Below are 10,162 nucleotides of genomic sequence, written 5' to 3' on the forward strand. Positions count from 1 at the left end.
GAAAACAAAGGCTTAGAAAGATTAAGTAATTTAGCCAATATCTTAAAGGTTATTAGTAAAGAAGCTAGGGTTCAAACTAGGATTCAGGACTGTAGGATCCCAAAGCCCATCTCTTGATGACTCTGCTGTAATCTCTCCCAGAAGCCAGTCTCATTCGTCTTCCCTTGGGCTACCGGAGTGTTCCAGAATGGGTCCAAGGTTCTATTCCAAACCAAAATGAAACAAGAATGCTGACCTCATTTCTACCTTGATCCTAAGGACTCTCAGAAGTCTTTAGTTCTGTGTCTATACCTCGACTGTCATATGGATCCATGTAAATAATTCAGAGTTAAGTAGGTTCCAGACACCAATTAAATCGAATTTCCCAGAGTATTTCGGTATTTGTGTCTCAGAGACTGGGGAAACTTTCAACCTTATTTTGACATTTTATTTAGCCCTCCAAGATGAAGACCATTTCATTGGGGTCTTTTAAGTATTTCTAGCTATATTCTAGAGCACCAAGAAACAATGTCTTTCAGCAGTTTTAATCTTCTTTGCCCAAATCTCACTGGCAAATATCTTTTACTGGTGTTGAATAAAAGTTTCTGCCTGGATATGCATGCTGTTTAAAATATTTTAAATAATGTTCACTATGGTAACAATATATTTGAAGTTTGTCATTTGAACATTAAAATGTTCAATTAGATGGTGAAATACAGTACCAAACTCTCGAGCATTTAGTATTAATGAAAGGGAAAAAAATTAGCATATGATCATATATCAAACATCTAATGTTTTTATTTTAGTATTTGTTAGAATAATCTACTTATTTAACATGTTTGTGATTAAATGTATTTTACCATTATAGCTTTTAAATTAAATATTTACTTTTAGTATACATTTTTTGATAAGAGTATTTATTACCATAAACCCATTTTGAGATGAGATGTGTAGTAATAGGTTCAGTATGTATAATGGGGCCTAATCACAGGCACTTAGCTTCTCTCTATTTCAAGGTGCAGAGCTCCAGATAATTACATGGTAACACATTCACACATCATGGGTTGCAAGAGATTTTCAAATACTTCTAATTTTGTTGATATTAACATCTTCAAATATCTATATTCACTTTTTCCTTATTCAGTATAAAATCCATCATAGGTACAAAATTAAGTGACAGAGCCATTTGGATATCCTTTAATTTGGACTCATAATAAATCACTTAATTGTAAACTTCTCTAACTTTTAAACTCTACTTTTGTCTGTTAGAGAAGCCAGTTGCTTTTGCTCTTAATATAAGCAAAGAAATGACAAGAGAAAAACTGGTAATTCTCTTAGCCTCGATTTCCTTATTTCTAAAATGAAGGCAAATGGACTTGACTTTCAAGGGACTTTCCTTCTCTATGAATCTAGAAGGTTCATTTTTCTCCTCCAATATGGACTATGCATTATCTTACCCTTCATTTTGATTTGACTATTAGTATTACTTTTGGCCATTTAATTTGCTCAAAAATATATTAAATTACCCAAGTAATTCAAGTATAAAAAATGTACTCATGTTCATTATAATCTGTAGGACTATTTAGGTGAATTTTTTAATATTTATCTCAATTCCTTGTTTCACTCTAGGTAGGTATATCAATATTATGTATGGTACCATTTTTTTTTTAATATCTTTATTGGAGTATAATTGCTTTACAATGGTGTGTTAGTTTCTGCTGTATAACAAAGTGAATCAGCTATATGTATACATATATCTACATATCCCCTCCCTCTTGCATCTCCCTCCCACCCTCCCCATCCCATCCCTCTAGGTGGTCACAAAGCACCGAGCTGATCTCCCTATCCTATGCAGCTGCTTCCCACTAGCTATCTATTTTACATTTGATAGTATATATATGTCAGTGCTACTCTCTCACTTCATCCCAGCTTACCTTTCCCCCTCCCCGTGTCCTCAAGTCCATTTTCTACATCTGCCTCTTTATTCCTATCCTGCCCCTAGGTTCTTCAGAAACTTTTTTTTTTTTTTTAGATTCCATATATATGTGTTAGCATACGGTATTTGTTTTTCTCTGACTTACTTCACTCGGGATGACAGTCTCTATGTCCCTCCATGTTTCTACAAATGACCCAATTTCATTCCTTTTTATGGCTGAGTAATATTCCATTGTACATATGTACCACATCTTCTTTATCCATTCATCTGTTGACGGACACTGAGGTTGCTTCCATGTCCTGGCTATTGTAAATAGTGCTGCAGTGAACATTGTGGTACATGACTCTTTTTGAATTATGGTTTTCTCAGGGTACCATATTTTTTAAGTGTCAGTTATCATCTACTTCTGTCATGGGTTGGGGAATTTTTTCCCCCATCTCTTGATTAACTACATTATGCTCTACAAATATTTGCTTGGTAAAGGAAGGATGGCAGAAATAAGAGAAAGAGTAAATATTTTTGGTTATCCTGAATGATGTATATATTATATACTCCCAATTAAGATTATATATTCCCAATTAAAAAACAAACAATTATAACACCAGAAGTGTTTGTGTGTGCCTGTTTGTGTGTGGGGAGGGATGTTGGGGGGTGTGTGTGTTGGAGGGACAGGAAAAAGAAAATAAAACACTGAAAAAGGGAGAGAATAAGAACAAAAAGTACAAACAAGTCACTCTCTCAAAACTTCCTTAACTAAGATTCAGGATGTTGCAATATAATATATCAGTGAATGCCCTTCCTAGGTATCATAAACTAAAATGTGAAATATACTTAGACAAATGATCAGAATAATTTCCATACTTATTCTAAGTATTTAGAGCTGTTGTTCTCAACCACCGGCTGCACATTAGAATCATTGAGAAAGCTTTTAAAAAATGTCTGAGCCTCATGTCAGATCAATTAAAATCAGATACTGGGCGGGACTGGACATTCCTACTGTTTTAAAAGCTCCCTTAGGGATTCTAATGTGAGGCCAGGGTTGAGAGCATTGATTTAGAGTAAACCCTATTATGCAGTGCAGTAAGAAATATGCATTTAAATTTTAAGTGAGAGAGCCATTGTTTTTAAGAGTTTGAAGTCACCTTACCAAACTGACGATATATTCTATCTGTTCTTCAATTATGACACAAACCAGAAATCAAAAGTACCTGAGACCATGCTGAGCTGCTGGGATTATGAGTCAGTGATCACACAGCAGCCTTGAAAAGAGTGCCTTCCTTGATGTGCGCTGGCCCTCTTTCCACACTGGCCATCTCTCCAGGTAAGCTCCAGAGAACCAAACCACCCTGCCTGGCGTGGGTCTTCAAGCTCTTTTTTTTTTTTTTTCCTGTTTGAAATGGTTAAATTGAGGTAAAAATGTAATATTCATAGGATACATTGAAGCTCCCTAGACTGGAAATTTTTATTTCTTTGCCAAAGGAAGGTAGAACAGTTTGCAGGCAAAAACATTAAAATAAAAATTGCCTGCATTAAAAAAAAAAATCTCTCTTTTATTTGGTTTCTTACCAGACCAAAGTGAAATGTGACCTGCAGCTTGGAGGTCGCTCCCAGGATTAATAATCTCCAGGTGTATTCAAAACCATTAATTGCCTCTGAAGGGAGCAAAAGGAGGCTTCCAGAATTCTGCTATTTGAAGGAGAGATACCGAGCTCAGTGTTTGCTTCTTCAGGGAGTTCCTATGGCCAAGGTATTCATGTTGTGCTTAAACTAGGAAGCTTGAAAGGAATGACTTTGGCAGAGAACTTTGTTGTACTAGCAGGAATGCACTGAAGGCCTTGTAAAGAAGTTGTTTGAATTACATGTATGTTAAACAGTTTCAGAAGAACTGTTTCCACTTTAGGTTTTTGCACAATAAACCCCAAATTGCACTTTTGACTACTGAGCTGAGTCTTTTAACTTGCTTTATTTCCATAATAATAAATCCCCTTAATGATGACTGTGCAACACTGTCACACAGACAGTCTATTTCTTCAACCCCTATGTCATTAAAAGATGCAACTTATTTATCATGATTAATAATAATGAAATATGTGTGAAGAAATAAATTATACAAATGCTGAACTGTACATAACAGGGAAAGATACAAATGGCCAGGCCCCGGCTACCTGTACCCCAACACAAACATTGGACTGCAGAACAGTTCTCTCCAGCTGATTTTCCTCTGGGATGATAACCTAGGAAGCAGGATGTGAGAAAGTTTGAAAGGTGTCTTGACAGGTTCGAATTCTTTTTTTAATGGTAGATTTGTAAAACTCGACTTCTCTCCCCCACCTAGCTTTTACTGTTGCCATCACATCACATTATTGAAGGCAGCCTAAAACACCTGAGTCAATGCCAGCTGACGGCCTGTGTCAAATCTTTTGTCTTAGCTGACACAGAAATACCACGTACCCTCCCAGTGCTCTTCCTGAACATCCATAAGCTAACACTTAGGATGTGTGTGCTGAGCAGAGTAAGTGAAGGAGCACATCTCATGGTATCAACAGTGTCTGTGGCCGTGCAACAGGGTCAGGATAGTCACGAGGTGATTGGTTCAGAGATGGCTCATCACCCTAGCCTGCTCATGAATTCTTAATCACTCCTGGTGCAGCTGCTTCCTCTAGTTAGTATGTTTATTATGAGTCAAAGATATTAAGACATAGGCAAGCCCAAGCCTCAAAATTTTCACATTTGATAAACAAGTGGAAGCAATTTTTAAAAATACAAATCATTGCTTCTACAAAATTTAAACGAGCTAACACCTCTGCTAAAGTTGAAATTCCATAAACTCATGGCTGAAGTTCATAGGCACAAACAACGGCCTTTTCACCCCCAAAAGAGGATTCTGTCATCTTGTTTCCAGAAGACCTAGTTTAAATTGACTGGTGAAATTCCCCATTTGGAAAAGTTCATTGAATCTTGGAATATCTGGAACAAAAATAAAACTACTGCTTTACTCTCCAACAGAATAACATTCTCAGCCCATGAGACCCTTGAGGAATACTGATGACCATTTCTAACCACGTCACTGGGTGATCATGCCCTACAGGCTCATTGCTATTATTAGCTATTTACAAAGCCTTTTGTCAAATTAATCATTTCATAGATGTCTCACACACACACACAACAGATGTTCTTATAGATAAATTATGTGACAGAGAGAGAAACATGACACTTTTAGGAGATAAATATTAAACTAAGTCAAAACAAAATATGGAGCTGACAATCCCTGTAGTAATTTTTGTTGTCATGGAAGGGCCTGATTATTTTGGATTCATTTTTGTCAGATGGAGTTCATAGAAAATTTAGACAATTCACTGTTGTCATGGAGGCTCTGATTATTTTGGATTCATTTTTGTCAGATGGAGTTCATAGAAGATTTAGACAATTCACTGTAGACAAAGTCAATTTATAACTGTAGGTTTATTTGTGATTTTATTGATGATGGTGTGTCCCTCCATTAGAATGTAAACTCCTTGAGAGTAGTCATGAGCCTGGCTTTATTCATCGGGGTTTACCCAGTACTTTGCACTAACAAAACTGAATTTAGCAAAAAAAATAAAATATCTCACCATAAAGAGAAAAGACATTTGAATCCTCTGTTTTACATTATCGATGGCTTGTTTGAGAATTAGATCTGCCATTAGGTACTTCGAACATTTACTCTTTCATCTCCATTAGGTACTTCGAACATTTACTCTTTCATCTCAAAATGAAACTTGAATATGTTACGAAAATATCCCATAATAGAATTAATAAGCATCTTACATTCATCAGAAGGCAGTAATATATAAGCTCTGTATTTTTATGACTGGTGGCCACCCTGTCTAATTCATAGCTTTTAAAGCTATAGTAAGAAAGCTGAATGGCCCATTATTTTATAATTCATCTCAGTTTAAACTTCTGAATTTTTTTCTTAATTTACCTTAATCATTTCATTACTTAATTAAATTTTATCTAGCCCATGTAAAATCTAAATCATAGAAAATAAATTTGAAAAATAGATACCTTAAAATAAGAAAAGTCACTATTTGATAGTGGTTATTAAACTTATATTTGCATGTTTCATTTTGGATGACCATCAAAAATATAGATTCCTAGGTTCCATTCCCAGAGCCATTAGGTCTGGACTGGGACTAGAAATCTGTATTTTTAACTAATACTGTACCTTGATCCCGAGGTGTGAGGAAAATGCTTTGGAAAATACTTCCCTTGTGGTTCAGGCTTGAATTCACCTTTTATTTCATGTAACTTTTGACTATACAATTGTTTTCTATTCTGTCATGGAGACCATTGTCTCTGTCAGTTAATGAATTTCTCTACATAAATGGTGGTCAGTCTGGTGGGCAGACTTTCTGCAAATTGTTTCCTCCTATGAAAATGGTTGGTTTATTTCCCTTTGTGTAGCTCTAAGAAGAATGGGAGCTTGGATTATGGAAAGGAAGACTTGTTGAAGTATTGGAGGTAAGTAAACTGTCTCTTCTAACAGCAGCAAATAAGACCTGAGGAGAAAGACAGCTAGTGAGAGCTGACCTCTTCTGGTCAGTGAGGGAACCTGACCTAAAGACTCTGAGAGGACTTTGTTTTCTTCTGCTGCTTTGTAAAAGTTTTCTGTTGCCTCTCTACATAAAGTTAATTCCCTTCTCTAGGCCATCACCATAATACCCATCACAATACTGCTTTGACTTTCTCCAAAGCACTAATTATCATTTGAAATGTTCACATTAATATGTTTATTTACTTGATTTTTGTCTGCTTTCCAAATAAAATGCAAATGCTGTGAAAGCAGGATACTTACCTGTCTTTTACAGGCAAATACAAAGTAAGAGGAGATGGACATAAAGCAATAACAAAAATTACAAATCCTAAAAATAAAATTACAATAATTGAAATAATAGTATTTTTTAAATCCCTTAATAGTCAAGATAAAGTTTAGATGTGACCTTGTTAAAGAGAGAATCAGTCAATTAGACAGCAGTACTGGGGTATTTTATTTCTAGGATATGTAATTGCTTTTGTTGTTGTTGTCATTATTATTGTTTTTACGTCCATCTGTTCTTGATTCATATGTGTCTGAAGAAGATGGCATGTTTACTGATTTCATGGTATTTACATATTAACTGGGGACACACAAAAAAATCAGGTTAATAAATGTATAAGAGTGAGGATTTCTAATGTTGGTTAGTGCTCTGAAGAAAATCAAACTGTATAGTGTGATAATTTGCCGGGAAAAGGGGACGCACTTTATACACAGTAGCAACAGAAGAGTTTTATGAAGTAGGAGAAAAGAAAGATCTTCTTAGAGTCCTTAGTCCAGGTCCCTCCCCAGAACCCTCTCCCCCTTCTAATCCTTAGGCCAGGTCCCTCCCCAGGACCCTCTCCCACTTCTTCCAGACTTGAGACAATACTACAAAGCTACAGTAATCAAAACAGCATGGTATTGGCAAAAAAACCCCAGATATAGGGATCAATGGAACAGAACAGAGAGTCCAGAAATAAAGTCACACACCTACAGTCAATTAACCTTCAACAAAGGAGGCAAGAATACACAATGGAGAAAAGACAGCCTCTTCAGTATGTTGTGTTGGGAAAGCTGGACAGCTGCATGTAAATCAATGAAGTTAGAACATACCTTCATACCATACACAAAAATAAACTCAAAATGGCTTAAAGACTTCAGTATAAGACATGATACCATAAAACTCCTAGAAGAGAACGTAGGCAAAACATTCTCTGACAAAAATCGTAGCAATATTTTCTCAGGTCAGTCTCCCAAGGCAAAAGAAATAAAAGCAAAAATAAACAAATGGGACCTAATCAAACTTCTAAACTTTTGCACAGCAAAGGAAACCATAAACAAAACAAAAAGACAACCTACGGACAGGGAGAAAATATTTGCAAACAATGTGACCAACAAGGGCTTAATTTTCCAGAATATACAAACAGCTCATACAGCTCAATATCAAAAAAACAAACAAGCCAACCAAAAAATGAGCAAAAGGCCTAAATAGACATTTCTCCAAAGGAGATATACAGATGGCCAACAGGCACATGAAAAGATGATCCACATCGCTAACAGAGAAATACAAATCAAAACTACAATGAGGTATCACCTCACACCAGTCAGAATGGCCATCACCAAAAAGTCTACAAATAATAAATGTGGTCATATCATTTCTCCTATGTTAAGATTTCCAATTTTTCTCATTTTTAGTCATGTTTCAGTGGACTACTTGGACAATTTAATGATGACCAAATCAACAATTTCAGTCTATTCTACTTTTCAAACCATATTTATTATACTTTATCAATGTACTGTGAATCTGATCCAATTTTAATTAAGTTATCAAATGACATTCTAAAGAGTAGTAGGTAGAGAAACTTACTCTGAGAACAATCTAGAATGTTTTGAAAATTTTCTGAAAACATTATTAACTATCAATTTTGGGAAAAAATGGGAACCAAATCTTGTAATTTTTTGACTTACTGCCTTCCTAGTAATTCAACATTACTGGCAAATTAAATTGATCTTATAATAGCCCCTATAATAATTAATGGCCTTTAGGCCTGACATGTGTTATATATCCATTCTCTGAGAAAATATGATAACAAAAGGATTATGGATAGTATTCTACCTAGAAATTTTATTTTTAGCACCCAAACCAGATACTCATAGATTTGATTGTGCATGGAAGCAAGTTGATCATCATATTTTAAGACCATGTATTCTGATTCTGATTTGTGAAAACCTATGGTAAATACATATATATATCTCAAAAGAAAATAGAGTATTATTTACACCTGTACAAAACACAAAGTAATACTGGTATCTAATATCCTTTTTCAGACATACAGTTCTACTTTCCTTGTTTAGGTGTGCCAATTAAAATTTCTGGAAGAACTGAGATGGTCTTGTGAGTGTAGGAAGAATTCTGCTAGCCTTGGAATGAAGCTCAAGAAAAATTAGAAATTTCACAATCACATAGAGTATGGTGGATTATCACTTGATAAAGCAAACTTTAACTGTTCTAACCCTTAGCTATGTAGTTTACATCAGCTATAAGTAATAATGTTAAATGTGATCATGTTGTTGGGTTCTGGTTCTCACAGTTTTTATAAAATTAATTCTAACTTTTATGCATTTGAATGTCCAACCAGCCTAGCCAATATGCACCAATTAGGAAAACTGCTTTTGTATGATGCTTCCCCCAAATACATTTTTTTTAAATGGCTGAGATCTCTATCAGTCAGGTGAGATGCTGTTTTCACCATGCCATCTGTCAAAATGGCTATTTATTAACCATTGCACCAAAATTTTGGCATCAATATTTCCAGCATGAAAAAAATAAACACATCTTCTAAGCATGTAAAAATACATTTGGATATTGAAGTTCACATAAATTGCTAACAGTAATACTAACTGTGGCCAGAGATGCAACCACTGACATCACTTTCCCTCCAATAACTCTGAGTTCTTCAGTGTATCCTAACATACTTTCTATCTCTCAAATCTGATTTTAAAGGCACATGGTATGAACTTTCTTCATTTTACACCATATATGTGATATACAAATTAAGTTTTTGGAAATCACAATTTCCCATTGACTTACATTATAACTTTACTCATGACTGAACTCCAATTAGCAGTGACATCTAACATGTAAGGTTTAGATTTCTTGGCCTACTAAACTTTGTTGAGAAGATTGGTCTGCAACTAATGCTGACACATAATAGGAGGACTACTGTTTAAAGAAACCCTTTTGAAAATGAAAAATCACTTGGAACACAAGATGTCATCCTTTGGTTCATCTCTTTGGCAAATTTGAACTTTGATATATTAGGTTTTCTTACAAAAAGAGACAACTCTAGTTAGTTTCAAATACAAAACAAATGCTTAACTTTCTTTAATAACTGCTCTAATTGAACCAAAATAATTTTCTACTATGCAAATGTTTAGTGTTAGTTAGAAGTAATAAAGGGCTGTTCTACAAGAAAAGCATTATAATTGATCTTTCCTTTAACAAAAGTTAAATTAATAACCATAATTAGTACACACCACATTCTGTCTGTTTATTATAAAAAATAGACACCCACATCCTCTTACTGTTTTTGATGAGATAAACTAAGGAGTTCCCCAGAGGATTAGTTTGCCCAATGTGCTTTACATGATAAAAAAAAATTGAAAACTTCACAGTAGAAAGCACTTTT

This window comes from Balaenoptera ricei, chromosome 9 (genome assembly GCF_028023285.1).
Source record: "Balaenoptera ricei isolate mBalRic1 chromosome 9, mBalRic1.hap2, whole genome shotgun sequence".
Lineage (NCBI taxonomy): Eukaryota > Metazoa > Chordata > Mammalia > Artiodactyla > Balaenopteridae > Balaenoptera > Balaenoptera ricei.